This window comes from Pogona vitticeps, chromosome 1 (genome assembly GCF_051106095.1).
Source record: "Pogona vitticeps strain Pit_001003342236 chromosome 1, PviZW2.1, whole genome shotgun sequence".
NCBI lineage: Eukaryota > Metazoa > Chordata > Lepidosauria > Squamata > Agamidae > Pogona > Pogona vitticeps.
In genome coordinates this window covers 140,376,053-140,396,686 of record NC_135783.1, presented here as the reverse complement: position 1 = coordinate 140,396,686, position 20,634 = coordinate 140,376,053, and the positions used below count along the sequence as shown (strand labels likewise).

Sequence of the window (20,634 nt, the reverse complement as noted above, 5' to 3'; positions counted from 1 at the left end):
TGCCTCTCCCCGCCTGCCCCCCCCCCCCCCGTTAGCCCTAGCATAAGCTCCAGGGTTGAATTCCTATCAATTGGCCGTAATAAAGATTACTACAGCGTAAGAATGAAAGCAAAGAGCCTTGGCAGAACAATAGTGTGACAATGTTTCTGATTCAAGTGGTGATGATGTAGACTAGAGTAATAAGAGAAAAAGCCCTTTTCCCCAGCTGATTTCTGCTTCATTTAAACCTGCAGGAAGACCCGTATCCTGCTGCACATCAATGCATGGCACAGAAAACCAAGTGAAAATAATGAGTATTTTTATCAGTCAGAACTGAGATGCAGGGCATTTCCTGACGATTAAGGGCTGCCAAGCATTGAATGATGCCTGCACAGCAATCATCAGCCATTAATTCCAGCTGCCCATAAATCCCCAGGAAACTCTCTGCACCAGGATAATAACTACTATGATAGGTTTAAACCAAGTAAGTGAATTATAAGTACACTGGTTGACGGGGGAAGTTTTTAATGAGGATTTTGGGACACTTCTGAATAATTTCTGCCTTCTGTATGGGTTAGTAAGAGTTACTTGAATCTCATTTCAACAGTGTGCTTACTATTTAGATGCTTACTTGGAAATAATTTGCTGCTTCTTTTGTCTGTGTGTAAGGGCAGAAACAAATATTAGAGATAGTGATAATCCATCATTGGAATAAGGACATTCTTAACTACTGGGATGTGGTGGCGCTGCAGGTTACACCACAGAAACCCCTGTGCTGCAAGGTTGGAAGACCAGCGGTCGTAAGATCGAATCCATGCGACGGAGTGAGCGCCCGTTGCTTGTCGCAGCTCCTCGCCAACCTAGCAATTTGAAAGCATGTAAAATGCAAGTAGATAAGTAGATACCACCATGGTGGGAACATCGCAGTGTTCCGTGTCTAGTCGTGCTGGCCACGTGACCACGGAAACTGTCTAAAGAAAAACGCTGGCTCTATGGCTTGGAAACAGGGACGAGCACCGCCCCCTAGAGTCAGACACGACTGGACTAAATGTCAAGGGGAACCTAACTACTGGGAGCGTTTGAGAACAGAGACTGCTCTCTCCTCTGGGATTATACAGATTAACCTGCTTTCTTTTGTAGCTGGTCTTCATGATTTCTTTCACAAACATGGAAATACTTTCTCAATGCTTTTCTGCAGCACAGATGAGGTACCACCCCTAATTACAGGTGATCTCTAATGTTTGTTTCTGGTCTGAATGTTATGTAACAACAGGAGTGGCAGTATCTCCTCTCTCATAAAGTGACCCCATCTTCCACTAATCTTTGCTAAACTGAAAGTGGACTTCTGTCTTAATAGTGCTCTGGACAAATCATTGGTCCGTTTGCCATTCTTCCTATCTTCCACACTTAAAATGACATACAGTTTTATTTCAATGTGAGCTTTCCGGGAACAAAATCCACATTTTTAGACACAGGGGTGCAAGTACCTGTCCCCTATTTCATTCCATGGCGGTGAGAGTCATGAGGAAACAAATGACAAAGTGAGAATGGTCTGTCAACACAGGAACAATTCTGTACTCAGAAGCAAGACACACAATGACAACAGCTGTATTTGTGCTGAAAACTTTTAATTATCCACCTTAGCTGTTGGTTGCTGAAAACATTCTGTGGAAAAACACTGGGTATTCTGTATTATGCTTTTCAGCCTGTTCTGATTTGTGTCTATGTGTACCATAATGGTATCATTAACATTTCACTTGTGGCATGATCACACCATATCCTGCTGCGTACACCAGATTTCCATCCATATAATCTCATCCTGAAAAAAATCAGAAGAATTTAATCTTTTCGTAAAGCAAACAGAACTTTCAGTAAGGATCGGTGGCGGGGTGTGTGTGTGAGTGTGATGAGCAAGCCACCCTCTCCACTGTCAAATCATACAGAGCACCCATCTTCCTTGTCCAAGGAACCCTGTGGAAGCAAGGGGCATCTCCTCACCTTACCATCGTGTGCAGTCAACTGATTTGTAGGCGGAAACATCCAAGTCCAGTGACAAATGTAAATCTAGACAGTCATGGCAGTAGCCTTAAAATTCTTGCTCTAGACATTTTCCACTTTGACAACCTACGAGGGAGCCTATAAAAGCAGCAAAGGAAATGCAAGACATCTGTAGCAAACCCGGAGAACATGCGATTGATTTGTTTCCCTTGCTGGTGTGGTCCTGAGTATTGGGCTGCTTTCTCCAGAGAAATGAGTTAAATAAACAAGTCCAGTAGAGAACATAAAATTCCACTTCCATTCATCTTCTTGATTTTGTAAGCACCACATTCTGCAAACCCCATGCCAGGAAAGCTCTTGGATCAGGCCTCAAATTCTTCTGGATCCTTAAGGGAGGAGATATCCGAGCTGGCCAAGCGTCTAAGTGGAAACTGATGACAGAAACTGACATTAATCAGCCCCACAGTATGTTCTGCCCAGCAGGTTTCTTCCAATAAATCAAAGCCTTCAAAATCTAAAGGGCATTTAACCATTAGAGAGCAACTGTTCTTTCTGGTCTGGAGTTGCTACAAATGATTAATATTTAATTTAAAAGTACAACCACTTTTATTTCTGCAATGCCCATGGACATATTAGGTACCTAAGTCTGTGTGTGTGTGTGTGTGTGTCTGTGTCTGTGTCTGTGTGTCTATATCTGTGTGTGTGTGTGTGTGTGTGTGTGTGTGTGTGTTTGCATGCATTGTGTATGTATGTGTACATATGCAGGCAAAAGCACATGTACACAGACACACACAAACACAGCTGGCTTCTCTACTGACAGAACTGATAGGTTGGCTTGAAACCAAGGGCAAATTGATCAACACAGATGGGTTTCTTCATGTTTCTGCAGTTTGCCACCTTGGTTGGAGAGGCGACATATGATTGCAACATATTTGTTTCCCCACCTCTTGCCCTGGCACAGAAAATGTTGTGGCTAGTGTAGAAAAGGAGCAGTAGATGCCACTGCTTGCTTGTTCATCGGCTCCCTGTCTGTCTAACAAGTGGATGCTACCAATAATGACAAAGACGATGGAGAGAAGCAATAGCTGGAATCCGTGATAGTGAGAAGGTAGAGTGGGTGAGGCCGGATGTCTTTCCAAGAGGCTCTTGAAAACCTGAGGCTGGCACCAGCACTTTGTACTTTTTCCTCTTGACTGTTCTGGTGGTACTGAGGTACCACTACAACTAATAGTTATTGCTTTTGGCCCGAGTTCAATCCCAATGGGCTTAGGTAGCCAGCTCAAGGTTGACTCAGCCTTCCATCTTTCTGAGGTCTGTGGAGCACCCAACTTGCTGGCCTGGGGGCCAATGTGTAGCCTGCATAGTTAAATTGCAAACTGTTCAGAGATTGCTTTAAGTGCTATGAGGTGGTATATAAGCGCCACACTTTATTGTGTTGTGATCTGTGACTACTGCTGGCAAGCAGTGCTCACTGAAAGGGAAACACACACATCTTCCTTTCACAGCAGGATTTAGCAAGTCATGAAAAAGATATTTCATTCTTTGATCATCTAAAGTTCTCCAACTCAATTAAAGTTACTTTGAGTAACTTTACATTAATGCTAAACCACACAATATGCTTTGGTGTTATGTAATTTGATTTATAAGCACGTGACAGTCACATGATGATGAATCGCTGTTAAGAGTTTCCTTTTGCTTCAGCTGCTCAGGTGATGGGAGGTGAAGCTGAGCAATTGCCATGACCCAGCTTCTGGTGCTCCAGGATACAGCAGCCTGGCTTCACCACCCATCAGCTGCATGGCACATGACGATTGGTCTTGGCAGCGACACCCAGCGCTGCATCCTAGATCACAGCGCCATTCCTCTCGGGTGGCTCCTGGTGCCACACCTCAGCTGCAGCTCTTGTCACGGCTCTCATCTCTTCCACGATCTCTGTTGTCTCCTTGATCTGTTTTCTCTTCCTCCTCCTCCTCCTCCTGCCTCTGCCAACGGTGGTCCTCCTCCTTTCCAGCCCTGTTCTCGCTGATCATACCAACAGAAAGGTCTATGTATGCCAAAATGATGGAAATAAATTGGTTTCAGAAGCGATTTAAAAGAAATGACCCTCTGGTGGAACAGTATTTTACCTCACTTTCAAAAAAAAAAAAAAAAACCACACAAAAGAAAACTCACCACACTTCCCAGCCCCCCCCCCCCAATCTATCCTTCCATGTATGTCATGGAGGCACCTTATTTTAAACTGATTTTTTTAAAAAAGCAGAACCAATTCAACAGCCGTTCTTATTGTCAGTGGGGCCGGGTTCTTAGAAATTTAGGACTACAGCTACAGGGTGTCATGTTATCCAGAATGGTACAAATGTAGTGATATTTAACATTCATACTACGTTTTCTAGAAGTGAAAGGTCTTCACGTTTGTTATCTAACTATAGTCCTAATTGTAGTGCTGAAAGGCACCTTGACAATATCGTCCCCCCCTCCTCCCCATATTGCAGATACAGAGTACAGACTGGGATTGAAGCTGAGAGAATGGTTGCCTGTTGGCCATCAAGACATTTCACAGTAGAGAAGGCATCCAAGCCAGGAGATTCCTGGTTCAATCCTGTGCCTCATATCCACTTTACCATGCATACATACATAGTTTTCCAGTCAGAAGCAATTTATTGTAGGAATGGCAGCCACTTCATAGGCATGGCCCAGATCTCTCATTCATTCTAGAAATAAATTTTCTGGAAGATGAGTTGGTTCAACTTTGCTCCCATAATTTTTCATGCTGTGCCTGGATTGAAATGAATAGGAAAACTTAAGTTATAAATAAGAATCATGTTAAATATTCAGTGTATAATCATGGGATGCAGACTTTCTTTTTGCTGCCTGACCTTGCATTATGAACTTGCTTTTTGTGTTCAGAAATAGAGAAGAAAAACACAATACAAAGAAACAAAACCAAAAGAATAAAAAGAACCTCATTTAAATGTATGGGGTTTTCTGCTGGAAAATGTCATTAATATTAGCATATTGAATTTGAGAAATCAAATATCATCTAGATACTTTCATGAATGCTCTTAGTGTAGGATATTTATACCTGAATGTTTTCTGTATACCCCAAAACAATGTGTAACAATGTGCTTGTAAATGTCTTTGCAAAGCCATATTCCTCTAATTTATAGGCTTATTATGAAACTAAATAGTTACCTCTTTTCTATTTTGGTGGAATTCCATTAGAGCTCTAAAAAGTTTATTTGAGGGACTACATCTCCCAGAATCCACCCAGCCAAACTCTGGATTCCATACTCTACAAAACTTCAATTGTGTCAAAATGGCTAAAACCACAAGCACACACCTACCTGAAATAGGAAGCCACAGACAGTCATATATATTTTGAGCCACATTATGAGTTCAGCCAATAGACCACTGCACTCTACAGCTTCCATTCTCAATGCAGCCCTTTATAGTCCTTCATTCAAGTTTGTACGTATTTGGTTGGCCAGATCTCGGAGCCTTGGTTAAAGTCTTCGGGAATCACTGGGCTTCTCCAGATCTCTAAGGAGGGAGACAAATGGGGGAGAGGGAGAGTTTTCCAGAGGAGGAGAATGTTTGACTATCATGTATGAGGTGGATGAAACATCTGGGTGTTCCTCTCCATTCGCAGCTGACACTAGGGAGCACTGGCTCAATGCAACTCTAAATTAGCACACCAAAAAGCTAGGATCAAGGGGGCCGAAGGCAGTGGGACTGGAGAGAAAGTCAGTAAATGTAAGGATTGGAATCCATTATGCCATCTGGAGCAAGGCAGGGAGTAAAGGTCCCGTGTCATGACTAAAGATGGGAGCTTTGTATTAAGTCTCCTGCAAGTTTCCACATAAAGAATAACAGAAGCTGCAGTCACACGCCTAGAGTAATTTCCTTGATTGTCCTATGTAGCCTTCACGAAGAATCATAGGGCCGTAATATTTGACACCACTCTAGGCAGCCACAAAAGTAGATTTCCCAACTGGGGCTGACATAGCAGAAAGAATCTATGCAGCCCGCAGCTCAAAGCTCTCCTCCAGCACGCAAGGCGACCTCCACAGAAACAGAGGAACAATCATGTTTCCGAAGCTCTACATCTGGAAGAGATATCGGAATCTTTTCTCAACCTGCAAAAGTAGAGCCAGCTTTCTGATATAATATTTCCTGTCATGACGCAACAATATAGCAGCCTTCTGCTGACTTATGAACACCTACCAGATGTGTCCAGCATTACAGACGTGTACAGTATCTTACTATCTGTTGTCCATGCATGATTTACTGGCACTTGCTCTACTTCATTTCAGTTATGAAAATGTCTTTTCTGGAAGAAAATATTTTTATTTGTTTGGGATCAGATGAAGGGAAATAGTATTTACAAAAAGGGTGGAAGACCATCTTCTCAACTCTAAACAGAGCTTTTTCCACCACTCCATGCAAATGACATGACCGAAACCATATGCATATAACAGTTGCCTATGCGTAGGTTCTGAGTTAGTGGAACCAGTGGACACATGGCAATCCGGGACAGAGCCTACTGCTATGATCTCGCTCTGCTTCTAAGTTGGGGCTAACAATGTGTCTCTGGCATGAGGGTTACATGTGCCCTGGGGTTTACAGACAGTCTCTCTCTTTCATTTTCGCATCTCTCTTGCCCAGCATTGCCGACCATCTCTGACAAACCGCACTGTTGACAATTGGGAGGGGCATAACAATGGACGGGTGGGGAAGTGAAAACAACCCATCTTCTTCCTTTCCCTTTCGAATGGAAGGGAGACGTGCTGTCCTGCACACTGGCATGCCTTTGTGATACAGGAGGATGCTCTGGCACCCTCCTGCACCACAGAGTAGACTATGTCTAGATGGGCGGCATATAAATGCAATAAATAAATAAATAAATAAATAAATAAATAAATAAATAAATAAATAAATAAATAAATAAATAAATAAATAAATAAATAAATTGCTGCCTCAGTTTGGAATTTCCTTGCCACTTCAGTTTGATTAATGATTGGCATAAAACCTGACAATGTGCCTCAAAAATAACCTAACCTGGACTTTAAATGTTCTATGCACAGGTCTTACAAGACGCCCTTGTAACTACTACTTACATTACTCATTACCCAAAAAAGTAACTAGCTGTAGGTAAATACATTACTTGTGCCTAGCACCCTGAAACTCTGCGAAATTCAAAACAACTCTGAGTGGCTTGTATTTGAGACTCTGAAGAGGAGATCCTAAAGAGACAGAAATAATATTTCCAAAAGGGCATCGTTTTCAAAAGAAACAGTCCTCACACTGTGATGTTCATATTAGATCATTTTTATGTAGTAAGCTGTTTTTGTTAAAACAGCCCACCCGCCCCCATCCCTCTCATGCGGGAAGACATTCTACCACACCAGAGAAGAGACTCCACTTCAAGCATTTTCTTCAATGTGGGGACATTTTACAAAGGGGAGCTGTCACATGATAGCTTGCAGTAAATATCCACTCTTCAAAAAAAAAAAAACAACGGACAGACAGACAGGTCTTCTGCAAAGAATACAGTAAGGCCCCCATATCTGCTGGGTATTGGTTCAAGAGACCATTCTACGTATTCTTCACTAACAGGTATTCATAGCAGTCTCTGCTTTATTCTAGTGGCCAGTTCTGGTAATACATGATAATATAGTTTTTCTGGATTTTTTTTCCTTTAATGTTTTTGATATCTTCAGCCAATGGATAGGTGAAACCACAGATACTGATCCAGTAGATAAGGGGGTCATACTGTATTGCAGTCCAAAGGTAGCGTCAATCCATAAATCACTCACCTATCAATTAATGGTCCAAGTGGTGAGCTACCAGAAGCAAAGTCATTAAGCAGTTCAGGGCAGGCAGGTAGGGAAGGTCTAATGAAGGCTGACAACTGGAGCAAGCGAGACAAGGGTTCTGGCTTCAGCCACGTAGGGCTTCAGCAACTTTTGCACTAGGAAAACAAATTATCAGATGGATTGAGGCTTTTGAAGTTGGTTTAAAGTCACGTGGTAGTCACCTGATTTGGGGGTCATTGTGTGCATCCTCTGAGGGGATCAGTTTCAAACATGCTAAACCTGATTCAAAAACAGATGCTTTTTTCCCCCTATGTATAACCATGCCTTCCTTAGGCACCGTGTGTGAGCTGTTTTTATCTGGCCATGGCATGGCACTTCCTTTCCCCACCTGCAGCTGCTCAATTATCCACTACTTCTATCATAGGAGACACACACTTTGCCTCTGTCGTGCTCTCCTGCCCAACACTCTGTGTTCTTTAGGGCTTAGAGATCATTTGCCTTCAGAGTTTCCTTCACCATGGGCTAGAGCAGTGGTTCCCCAACCTTTTTAACACCGCGAACTGGTTGGGGAAGGCGGGGCACACACACCTGCACTCGCACACATGCTTGAAGGGGTGGGTGCATGCTCACGCAGGCACTCGCACACTCACAAAGAGTGGGGGGCACTCGCATGGGGGCGTGCACACTCATGCACATGCATTAAGGGCAGGGGAGCTTGCATGCAGGTGCAACAGGGTGCTTGCATGCACAAAGAGGCTGGGGTTGTGCAGGGGGACTGCGTGAGGGGGCATAGGAGATCTGTTTCTGTGGTCTGGTGCAGCCCAGGCCACGGACCGGCACCAGGCCGTGGACTGGGGGTTGGGGACCCCTGGGCTAGAGTGAAGGTCTGTTGTAGAGTTTCAAATTTCTGGTAAAATTCTGTTTTTTTACACAGTGGAAATATAGAGATCCACAAAGGAGAATAGCTAGAAGTTCCCTAGAGTCCATCCGTTGTTGTTGTTGTTGTTGTTGTTGTTGTTGTTGTTGTTGTTGTTGTTGTTGTTGTTGTTGTTGTTGTTGTTGTTGTTGTTGTTGTTGTTGTTGTTGTTTACTGACTGGCACTTGAAGTCTCAATACCTCATGATGAGACGTTGGTAGGAGTAATAATAAAAATGTTTTTCTAACTACAGTCGCTTGAAATTACAGTGGTGCCCCGCATAGCGAGGTTAATCCGTTCCGGATTAACCCTCGCTATGCGAAATCGTCGCTAAACGGGTAGGGGAAATGTATTGAAACGCATTAAACTTCGTTTAATGCGTTCCAATACCTTTGTTACTTACCCGTTCAGCGAGGATTCCAGTTGCCGGCAGCCATTTTCGCGCCTTCGCTAAGCGAGGGCAGGGCGCGAAAATGGCTGCCGGCAGCCATTTCCGGGCTTCCGGCGGCCATTTTGGAACCGCCGATCAGCTGTTCGGCGGCTCCAAAATGGCCGCCGCAATACCCGATCTTCGCAATGCGGGTTTTCCCCATTGCGACGATCGGGGATGTTTCCGTATAGCGATCCCGAAAAAGGGATCGCTATACGGAAACATCGCTATACGGTGCACTCGTTAAGCGAGGCACCACTGTACAGACTTGTATATACTGCTTTCTTTACTGCACACATACTACCAACCAGCCCAAGAGATCAAAAGCAACAAACAATTGTCACCAACTAACAAAAGAGAGGGATAGAACACTCAGCAGAGAGGTGAGGCTGTCTTTGAATTTTGGTCTGTACACAGAAAAGGAAAAAAGGGGTCATCTTTTGTTTCTCGCCAGGTAGCAAGCTATTTTCAGCTCTGTCTGCCTTTGGATCAGAACCAGGAATTTCCCAGCTATCTTGAAATGAGAGCCAAAAATCTCAGGACAACTATTGCACATACAGATAAAAGAATGGGATGACTTAGGGTTTGGCACGGAATATTGCATATTTTTCACAAAAGACAGACTTACAATGAGTTGCATATTTAATTGTGCAACTAACAATTCTGATGCCTGGAAATGTGCTCCCTTGTTGGTTAAATGCAGGTCACCTGAGACTAGATGGAGAAATGGGGAAGAACGGCTGGCCAGTGCTGGTGCCCCACTAAGCCCACTGGATTCATGTTTCTTTCTATCAGGGGTGGGAGGTCTGGAAGCCTTGCATATGCTCAAGATGAGCAAATTCATCAGATTTTTGCACCCTCTAAAAATGTCACCACCAGAGTCAATGCTTCCATTGCGTCAACCCCAGTTACAGCTCTGTTGCAGATATGCTAATTCCTATTTGAATTTCAAGACAGCAAATGTGGTCAAACTGCATCTCTTAGGTAAGCTATTGTTATCAGTCTGCCATATCCTTCTTCTAAAAGTTTTGTTTCCAAAGTGTACTATATTATTATGCAGATTTTAATTACTTCTTTTTTTTCAATTGTCGTAACATGGTTGGGGCAAAACAGAGCCTGAAAACACAAACTCCATGTCTAGTTCAGTTGTAGACAACCCAGCACCGCAATAACACTTCCCATGTCGCTGGCAGTCACATGAGAATAATCCACAACATCATCGCTTGATGATTTTTCACTAGATGACTCCCAGATGAAGGTGCAAACTGGCTTTATTGAAGAGCATCTTTGAGATGATGTGAGATGATCGTTACCGCTCTTGCTGTGCTCTTTGATCTGCCATGGCTATTTCACACATGCAACTCATCACTGCCAATCAAATTAAAAAGGCATGTGTGAGCTCACCTTTTGTCAGGATGCCAGTAGTTTTGGCACTCAGCAACCTTCTGCTGTCATCTTGATGTAGAAATCTTAATAAAACCAAGACCTGTAAATGCTTTGAGCCCTAAAGACTACAGCATGGAACCAGGCCCTTTAACATTCTCCCCGTGTTTTTCTGTCAAAATGCAAGCACCTGATATTTATGGCAGGAAGGCTGACCCACATATGGACAATTCTACTTCACACTTGTACACACCAGCAAAAGTATTCTTGCGCCACAGAGTTAATATTGTTGTCCTGAGATCCAAAGGACCAGCAGGAGGGGACATAGCATGGAAAAAAAGGATGTTCGTGTGGAATATTGGAACAGGAGAGTATGTCAGTGATGGGAGTAGCCAGTGAATAACCTGACTGGAAAGAAGTAGAGCTTGAACTACCCGGGTCCTGCAGGTATTGACTACACTGGCTGTGGGAAGTTTGGGAATGGTTCTCCAAAAATGTCTGGAGAGTGGACAGACTCTAGACTGACTTGGATGAGTGATGCCATCACATCCAGTATCTCAGCTCCTCCAAGTATTAGGGCAAAGGAAAAGGGGAAACAAGTTCAGGTGGAGGAGCTTGACCAGAAGGTCTATGAAGAACCAAATCACCTTTTGCCCTTGGGCAGCAGGGCAGTCAGCCATAAACAGAGGTCAAAAGCAAAGGATGCTGGTTGGGCTTCCACATGCAAGACTGCAGGAGCCATAGTCGCCACTGCCATTGGCTATCATACTGAGAAGTGGGAGGAAAACAACAGCTGCCCCATTATATGTTCCAAGTGGACATGTCAGGGCTAGACAAAAATGTCACGATGGCCCACAAGCATGCAACAAGGACTGCCAAAGATAAATGGCTGGAAGAGTCCAGCAGCTACAGGGTGGTAGTTTCCTCGGGTGTTCCTGTGGCAAAAGTATATGCTCTCCCATTTCTTCTCATATAACAAAAGGTTACGATTTAGCTGCACCTTAGCATGCACCATGGCTAGCATCAGTACCAAAAATCAGATGACTGACGGTTCTGTAGGTTTCGTTTCTCTAAGTGCTTCAGGGACAGCACTCACTTCGTCTGGTTCAGTTTTGAAGGAGAGATGGCAGACGATTATGACAGCTTTGTAGTGCCTGGGTTTATTTACAAGAGTGCCCATTAAGGAACGCACTTCTGTAGATAGCAGGACACCTCTATGAGCAGAAATTCTACTCCCTTCTACAGCAGAGTCCCCCATAGAGATGCTCCAGTGTTTTCCAGAGCTCAGACCTACCATTGTCTCTTCTCATTCTACACCTCCCCCCGATTTCCAAAAAAGCTGTTTCTATGGGCAAAACCAGTCTGTTTCCTTCCCTCAAAGATGATAAATTTCTAGAGGATCTGTAGTGAATACTGTGTCAAGAGACTGGTCCTAGGACATCTTAAGCCATTGATAGCAGGGCTGGCATTCATAGACATTTTAAGCATAGTATTTTCAATTACTCCATGTAGAATTAGTTATATTGTTGTCCTAGCCATAATTGTGTGTCATCAAGTCACTTATGACTCATGGTGACCTTTTCAGGGTTTTCTAGGTAGAAAATACTCAGAAGTGGTTTCCCGTTCCTTTCTCCTGCCAGTGCCCGGGGACTGTGCAGCTTGTTCGTGCACAGCGGAGAATCAGACACCTGAACTCTGACTTCATAGCCAGAGATTTAATTCACTGAGCTTTCCAGCCAGCTAGCTGTTGCAGAAAGCAGTCAGCATAACATTTTCTTATCAAAGGCGCTTCCTACTTTGACATACAATTGCTGAGATACAATTAAAATAGCAAACGTTCCCTACTTATAGCCCATGCTTCCATATCATGTTTTCCTCATAGGAGAATCTGTAGAACCACAAGCCAAATATAACAAAGGTGTAACAAGAAATAAAGAAAAATCAGCCCTTAAAGACAGTGAGTATAGAAAGCTCAGAGGATGTTCAGGCAAAGAATGGGACATGCCCCCCCCCCTAAATTTACTGAGTGTTCTCACCTAAAAGCTATGCCTCTAACCATTTACCAATTCATAATACTTTGGGATAAAACAACATAAGGGTTTTTGTCTGACCCATTGAAATAATGGCTCAAACAGCAACAGTGTGAAAGCTACAAAATGTAGACATCGGTAGGTTATGCTACACAGTATTTAATACAATTTGTGGCCTATGATTGGTTTAGAAGACATTGCTATATGTATCGTGCTAAATATTACACTGCCATCCAGAGTAAATACTCAAATATCGCAGTTATTTTTAAAAAAAATCTTAAACCAAGCAAAACTGTGTATCTAAGAACAAGCTTTACATATTCTATTCCAGAAGACTAGCTATATTTGGTCTGTGACAGCTACAAAAAACACAAAAAACAAAAACGCAAAGGTTAGAACCTTACCTTATAAGGACTTAGTCAAGTTGTTGTTGTTGCTGGCAGACTATTTAGACATTGCTCATAAATGGGAAAGTGATAAATCTGCTTGTCCTTGTTCATGAAGATATGACGTTTAGATCTGATGGACAGAATGGAAGGAAAAAGGAAAACAAAAAGGGAAATAGGTATGTTGGGTGGCTAAATATATCGTGCTTATTTTTTTAAAATAGTGGTTGAAATCCTGTTGCTTAATGTAATATGTCACATGAGAGTAAATCCATTAAATCACTGGAGGTTTGGTGGATCAACGCCTCCATAGATGTTATGGATACAAATGGGCCTACTCGAGTTGTGTGTTATGTTAGTATAGTAAATTCAACTAGAGTAGGCCCATTTAAATCCATGGAACTCCATGGAGAAGTTGACTCACTAAATCCTCACTGATTCAATGGGACTACCTGACTACAATGTACTATACTAAGCAATAAGATTCCAACCGCTTTGTGTTTATTTCTTAGATTAATGACAGTGATGCAGTATGGCATTTCTCAGAATGCAGATCTGGAGGGTGGGGTTTAATCTTTGTGTGCGTGTGTGTTTTTTTTCCCCTTGTTCATTCCGTGATTCATAACCAGTTTTATAGGTACATGACCCTGTTTATTCTTATTAGAATTCAACACCTTCTCCTGTTTGGCTCAATTATATTATTCTATTATTTCTTTTTTTAAATGAACAACAATAATATTTCACTGTAAAAAAATGATTAGAGACTGATGTATGATCATCACAAACCTTGATACACAGCAGCCAACATATTCGGGAGAAACAAGCAAACGGAGTCACTTCCGAGGTGTAGGTGGTACTTCCCTCTCACAAAAAAAAACAAAATAAAATCACGACATAGTTAATCCTTGGGAGGTCGGAGGTGGGGATAATTCTGTTCCACTTGAAGGCAATACGAAACTATTGTTTTTAAGGGAGGGGGAGCAGGAGAGCAACTCAAGAACTCCATGATAGCTACTTTTACTGTTCCCAACTTATTTCAATGAGACTTCCAGGTATCCCTGCAACTTCCTTTTCTAAAATACCACTGAAGATCTTATGCTAAGGTGGTTTTTTAAAAAGCCAAAAAAAATTGAACTGACCTTTCATTAATGTGTGGCTTGGAGATTGTTGTGAGTCAAACGAATTAGTGGTGTAGATAATGATGTGAAATTAGCAAGGAAACATGAAAAGCCTGGGATTGCATATGTAACTTGAGGCAGAAACCTCTCACATCCCTAGCGAGCCTTGTTTGTTTACCTCTGTGGTCTTCTTTAATACTGCTTTTTATCCAAAAGACGCTAAGGAGCTCACTTTTGTCACTAGTGTCAGGAAATGTTTAGAGAATGCTCTGGTGACATCTGGTGGAAGAACACTGAGATTTTTTTACTTATTCTAGGGGACCAAGACCCCTTGAAATAGTAACTGTGGCTGTCGTTCACGTACTGCTTGACATGCAGTTTTTGAGTCAAATCACATGTGAAAGCAGACGCTAACGTATTGGGCCTCTGTGTGAACAGAAGGAATGAAGAGGACTCTGCCCTATATATGGAGCATGGGTTGGAGAAGTGCATGAACATGAGTAATACTATTTTCCTTCCTTCCAAAACAGGAGACTAGAAAAATTCCACAAATTTTGAAGGTGACCACTGTTTTCATACATATTATTTTGAGTTTGATTTTAAGACAGGATGGGGCATATTGGAAAATTGAATTCTCTTAGTTCCTCAGAAGATTTAGTGCCCCATATGTATCAATCAAAGTTGCTTAGGATTCTAAATGTGCTTAGGTTACTAATAAAATTAGAAATGGGTCCATTCATACACGCTTGATGGCCCAGCAGCCACTATTTGAACATGTTAATGTTAAGATTTTATCTGTACCTTATGCTTTGGGGTTCATGCCTTCAGTTGGGGTAGGACTAATATTATGGAAAAGCAGTGTGGTCTCACTTGCAAGCTCCATCAAAGTTTGCAGACTTCACTTTTGTGGACTACAGTTCCCAGAATTCCCTAGCCAGCATGGATAATGTTATGATCCACATTGTCTAGCCTCTAGTGGAAAATGGGAGCTAGGTAAAGGTCTGGCCTGTATAGCTGACCACACCCCTGGGTGCTTTTTATGAAACAGAAGAAACACAGTCCAGATCAGGGGTGCATATAAGAAGCTCGATTTACACTGGAAGCCACCAGCTTGGAAGGAAACAGGATTTGTCAGGGGTGAGGTGGGGGTGGGGAAAGAGATGCTTGTCTTCCAACAGACTACGGTGTTGCCACCTTGCTGAACATCCCAGTCAGGCATGTTTGCTCTCAGGTTCATGTAGCAGGTGCAGTTTTTCCTTGAAATGCAATCTTATTCACTTTTTAAATTCAGTAGTATGAGCTGTATTCTGAAAAGCAAGCGTGTTTACTGATCCTAGCATTTAATGAGCAGGTTTCAGGTTTCGTCTGCCAAATGCTTCCCATGCAGATTCGCGGGGCTCTCTGAACAGGTTTCGCTGCCTGAGGTAAAGGAGAAGGCGCCCGCCAGTCCATGCAGAGATTCAAACTGGCTTAGCTGTTGAATGTTACATCAGCATTGGAACAGGCTTATGCAGGCAGACTAGCTCTGACCTCCAACGGAATGGGATGCTGGGGGCTCAGGAGGAATGGGCAGGGGGGCTGCCATCTTGGCATCTGTGACTTTGCTCTCCCGCCCTGTGAGGAATAGATTCAGCCCTGTAGGTTTGGTTTTCCAAAAGCTTAATATTATTTGTGTCCCTCATTTGGAACCTAATGAGAGAACATCAGTTGAATGCTTCAGATGTTGAAACATTCATGAGTTATGTGTGCCCTGAAGTCAATTCTGATTTGGCGGTGCTACTAGAGTTTCAAGGACATGTGAGATATTTGAAGAGTAGTTTTACTCTTGCCATCCCCCAATGGGCTTCCATGGCTGAGCAGGGACGTGCATTCAAATATCCTGAATCCCAGTCTGACACTCTGTCGACTTTATACTACCGTGGCAGTTAGAAATGTTCATATTTTAAGAAATATGTAAGAGATCTTATAAGAGAACCACATGCAAAGGAGGAACTGATAAAATGGCCAACTGTGATGTGTTTTTAAGGTTCTAGTCAGCTATAGGGCTACTTGTTGTTGTTGTGGGCAGGGGTGTGGATACTAAATTCTGGTCATTTGTTCTGAATTTTACAGAAGGAAACATGATCTGTGTCTGTTACCAATAGCACTGCATCAAGCAGTGCAGCTATGGAAGGGTTTCAGCCACCCAGACAGGATAACTAGGTAAGGTCCGCCACACACCACAGGAGAAGGAAGAAAGCCAACAGAATTGAGGAAAGGGGAATCACAAAGATATCTGACCCGAGGAGCAGAGGAGAATTCTGGCTCCACAGGCAATCAAGTCGATTAAGCCAAATCTGCACGCTGGTATATCCTTTCCCAAGAAATGGCATTTTATCAGCCGTTAGCCTCCCCCTGCTTCCCTTCCGACGGAAACGTCTCTCTGGTTATGAGAAGGATTCTAAATGTAAAGATAAATAAATAAATAAATCCCAGCACCTCAAGGCAGAAAGTTCATTTCCCATTTCCCGAAGCCAACATGCCATCTTTTTAAAAAAAATCTGGCAAATTCGTAATTAAATGTAAATAAAAGTGTATGTTTAGGCATTTAGAAAGAACTAGACAAAATCACATGGGTTATGTAATATGCCCCCTGCATTAGGCACAAGAAAGAACTGCTTGGCAAAGTTATGGCTTCTCACAAGACTGTGCAAAACATCAGAATAATCTGGTATTTTAAGAATAGTAAAAGTGAGAAAACCCATGTGGCAATGAATTTAGGACGACAATCAAGCAGTAAGATACCAGAATTATTTGTAGTATCGAGGTGGAAGTGAAAAGGCTACATTTATTTATACAGCTCTTTTTAATTTAAAAACCTCTATGTTGTGTCAATCATAACATCAGATACTGTAGCAGTAATTGTTACAAAGTCTGTAATTGAGAAACATCAGCTGAGATTAGGTCAAGACAAGCCGTGTTTGCAGACAAAAGTCTGACTCTTGTTTCAGTGACAAGTCAAATCACACTCTGGTTTGAGACAAATAAAAAACATAAGATTTCTTACCTGAATCTGGAGAAGGACGTTGACAGTGAGCAGCATTAAGAAACATTATAGGTGGCATTGTTCAAACAGCTGGAGAAACAGAAGGAAGTGGGTGATTGATGGATCAAGGCTATCGGAAGTGAACACAGGGATTTGATAATGAATGATGGAAGGAGAGGAGGGTGGCTTTTGCATTTTCAAAATAATAGAAAGTTGGTATGAAAGTTGAGAGGCAAAAAGTTATGAGAGAGGTTGTCAAAGGAGGGAAGACATTATTAGAAAATGAGCCAGGAGAAACAATTTTTTAAAACAAGAGGTTGTTTTAACTAGCAGAGCATAGTATCTAAGAGATTTAACTTTGGCTATTGTTACTATTCATTTTATCCTGGCCCCTTTATAAACACATACAATACATGGTCTACTTCAGGTACAAAACTGAAACACATAACGGTGTCCTAAATGCTTGTGTTATTTCAGTATTCAAGGTTGATACTACATTCAAGTCTACTTTGCATTTTCTTCTTCCTTTGAACATAAAGGACAAAGTCCAGTGGTGTAACTCTTCATCAATTCAATTCTTCAAACAAAACTCTGATTAATGAACATGGGACATTGTGCTTCTGCATCCATGATTCAAAACACCAGGAAGGGACCCAATATTACTGCACAGGATACCATCTTGTACTCACTACCATTCACACTCATTTGGGTGAGATGTAGTTAACTGATGGAAAAAAGGAGTCAGTTTCTGGGATTCCCCTCCCCCTCCCAGCTTGGTGTTTCTTCGTGAATGGTAGTGAGCACTAGAGGGTATCCTGCAGACCATCGTGACTGCTGCCAGGGGTGTTGTCAACATTCAGGCTGCCCTTTGCTATGTAAAGCAATATCAAGCAATTTCCTTCCTTTCTGAATCATGCACACAAAAGTACAATATCCCACATTCATAAACGCGTGTGTGTGTGTGTGTGTGTGTGTGTGTGTGTGTGTGTGTGTGTGTGTGTGTGTGTGTGTGTGTGTGTGTGTGTGTGTGTGTGTGTGTGTGTGTGTGTTAAGAATTGAATTTCTTGGATTTTTAAATCAGGAGTTTAAATATGCATATGCTACATGTCACTTGAAAACCAAGGTCAAAATCCTCCATGCTGTGTAAAAGAAAGACAGTGAAGGGGGTGGGGAGGGACAAAAGTCAACTCATTTGAATTGTGATGTTGGAGAGACTTAGAGATACCACAGCCAGCCAGAACAGCAGAAAATTGAGTGCTCAATCAAGTGAAGTCTGAACTCTCACGAAAGCAAAACTAGGTAAACTGAGGCTATCCTACCATGCACAAATGACAGAAATACAGAAGTTACTAGAAGAGACCATATTGCTGGGGACAGTGGGGTGGAGCAGTAAAAAAAAAACAGGAAACTCTAACATGAGATGAGTTGACTCAATAAAGAAAGCCACAGCTGTTGTTTTGCAAGACCTGAAGAGAACTTACTAGAAAAGTCAATGTTGCTATGAGGAGGTGGGACAGTAGGAAGAGAGAACAATGTAATATGAGATGCTGATGGTTTGCAAGATATGAGCAGAGCTGCCAATGATATGATATGGGGGGAGTCACTAAATCATTGGTCATCACATATCAGAAATGACTTGATGACACATAACATCTTTGGTTCCCCCCCCCTCAGTGACCAGACAATTGTATAGTGACTAGATGAGTGGAATACTTGAAAGTATGATACGATATAGGCAACAAGGTTCCGCTAACATTGAGTAAGATAATGCCCAGCCACAAAGCAAAAAACAGTATTTTCACATCTTAATTGAGTGAGCTTCCTAATATTTGTTCTCTTCTATTTTTTAAATGTTTTTTAAAATATTTTTCAACCAATCAGAGAATCCCTTTCCCAGCACAAATCCCTGTTTGGCTTGGAAGGAGTTAAAATTTGCTCTTCCAGAGTCAGCTAAAGGCCAGACTGAAACAGTGAGATTGCCCTAGACCTGGAGATGATTTCCGCTTTGTGTCAGGAGCCTGATCTCAGAAATCCTGAAATAATGTTCCTCAAAAGCACTCTGAATATGCCTTACAAAATTGAATGCTAATTCCTTGAAGCTATATGGCATACTCTCCCTTTCTGGAGAACTATCACTCAATTACTTTCTTTAAAGCAAGCTTGTTGTTTTTTTTAACTGTTCAAAAAAAACCTATATTTTGAAACCGTTTCTGTGATCTTTCATGGCCCTATAGCCTTCCTCCCACTGAAACAATACTGTATATCTACTTTGGAACACTCTTGCTGGTAAGTCTGTTCCGTGCATGCTTAAGTCTTAAAACAAAGTAGTTTTTCCTTTTTGAAGGGCCTTTTTTTTAATGGTCAGTATTCCAGACCCTGCAGGCCAGATTCTTTCCAAATAAAAAAGTGATTCGGCCAACCGCTCTCTTTCAAGATAAGAAAGATTTGTCTTTTCAATTTGTATGGATTATTCTAAATCTGGGGGCATTTGGGGCCACTCATTTCTGGATGGGAAACAGTTTTACTTTTTAAAAAATCATAAGTCAAAAACCATTTGTCCAAACTTCACCAAACATGGAACAGAGCAAGGGCAGATTGTCTGCTATACATGTCCCATATTGGGTGTCAATTCAAAATCCAGTTTCAAAATTATAATTTTTTTGTCGGGGCTGCCCCCATTTTTGAATTGCCTTATAAAATGTTGATTTGCTCTGCTCCACAACAACAGAGCCGCAATACCATGCAGCTATAATGCAATCAAGCCAGGACATCCTTTCTATCTTGCTATTACTGCAGCCCTCCATGGTGACAAACGTATGCTCCAGCTCTCTGGGAGAGGATTTAAGAGGCACAGGAAGGAGAAGATTATTAGCAATTCTAGAGCAATAAGTGAAATCCTCATATACTATTGGATCTTAGCAGAGTAGTAATTAGGGTGGAGTGATTATGGCTTTGACCCAGGATGCTGAAATTTCAAGGGTACAAATGTTTCCTGGTAGAAAAGGTATGAACCTGCAGCCTCAGGTGTGCATTTTGCCTCCAGCCACTCCTTCCTGAGAAGAAGGAAATGGGGCAGAGGGTGTGAGGAATTGATTGTGACTTTAATTAAAATAAACATTCTCTAATTACACAGTGGACAAAACTGGGACAAGCAGGAACCTACAGAGCAGGCTGGCTTCAAGTCTCCCTCAGCAGCTCACCTGTTAATTTATTAGTTTACCTCAACTGGCACTTACTGTCTCAGTACATTTACTCAAAGACTCTGGTAATGAGAAATAATAAAATGTTTCCATTTACAGTTACTCATGGTATATAGGAACTGTGAGTAAAATATATATATTATTATTATTTCTCCTACAAATGTCTCAGAGTAAGTTACTGAGACCTGAAGTGTCAGTTAATGAGAAAGAGGCAAATTCTGGAGAATTTGTAGCTATTCTTATCTGTGGATCTCTATACTTCTACTGTGTAGCAAGAAGAGCTTTTTACCAGAAATCCAAAACTCTGCTACAGCAATGTCAGTCAAAGACCAAGGACCTTCACTCCACACCTT

General features: G+C 42.1%; 1 long non-coding RNA gene across 3 annotated transcripts; it reads right to left on the bottom strand.

The window, feature by feature from the left end:
- Positions 1–1,599: 1,599 nt before the first annotated feature.
- Positions 1,600–16,321, bottom strand: LOC140707640 (uncharacterized). Of its 3 annotated transcripts, none has more exons than XR_013542679.1 (6): positions 13,725–16,321; positions 12,957–13,071; positions 7,794–7,948; positions 5,322–5,517; positions 4,612–4,753; positions 1,600–1,798 (listed from the first exon to the last, which is right to left on the bottom strand). It is a non-coding gene; the product is annotated as an uncharacterized LOC140707640 (long non-coding RNA). The 3 variants fall into 3 exon arrangements; XR_013542678.1 differs by lacking the exon at positions 1,600–1,798 and adding an exon at positions 2,690–4,021; XR_012087804.2 differs by lacking the exons at positions 1,600–1,798; positions 7,794–7,948 and adding an exon at positions 2,690–4,021.
- Between the last annotated feature and the right edge of the window lie 4,313 nt (positions 16,322–20,634).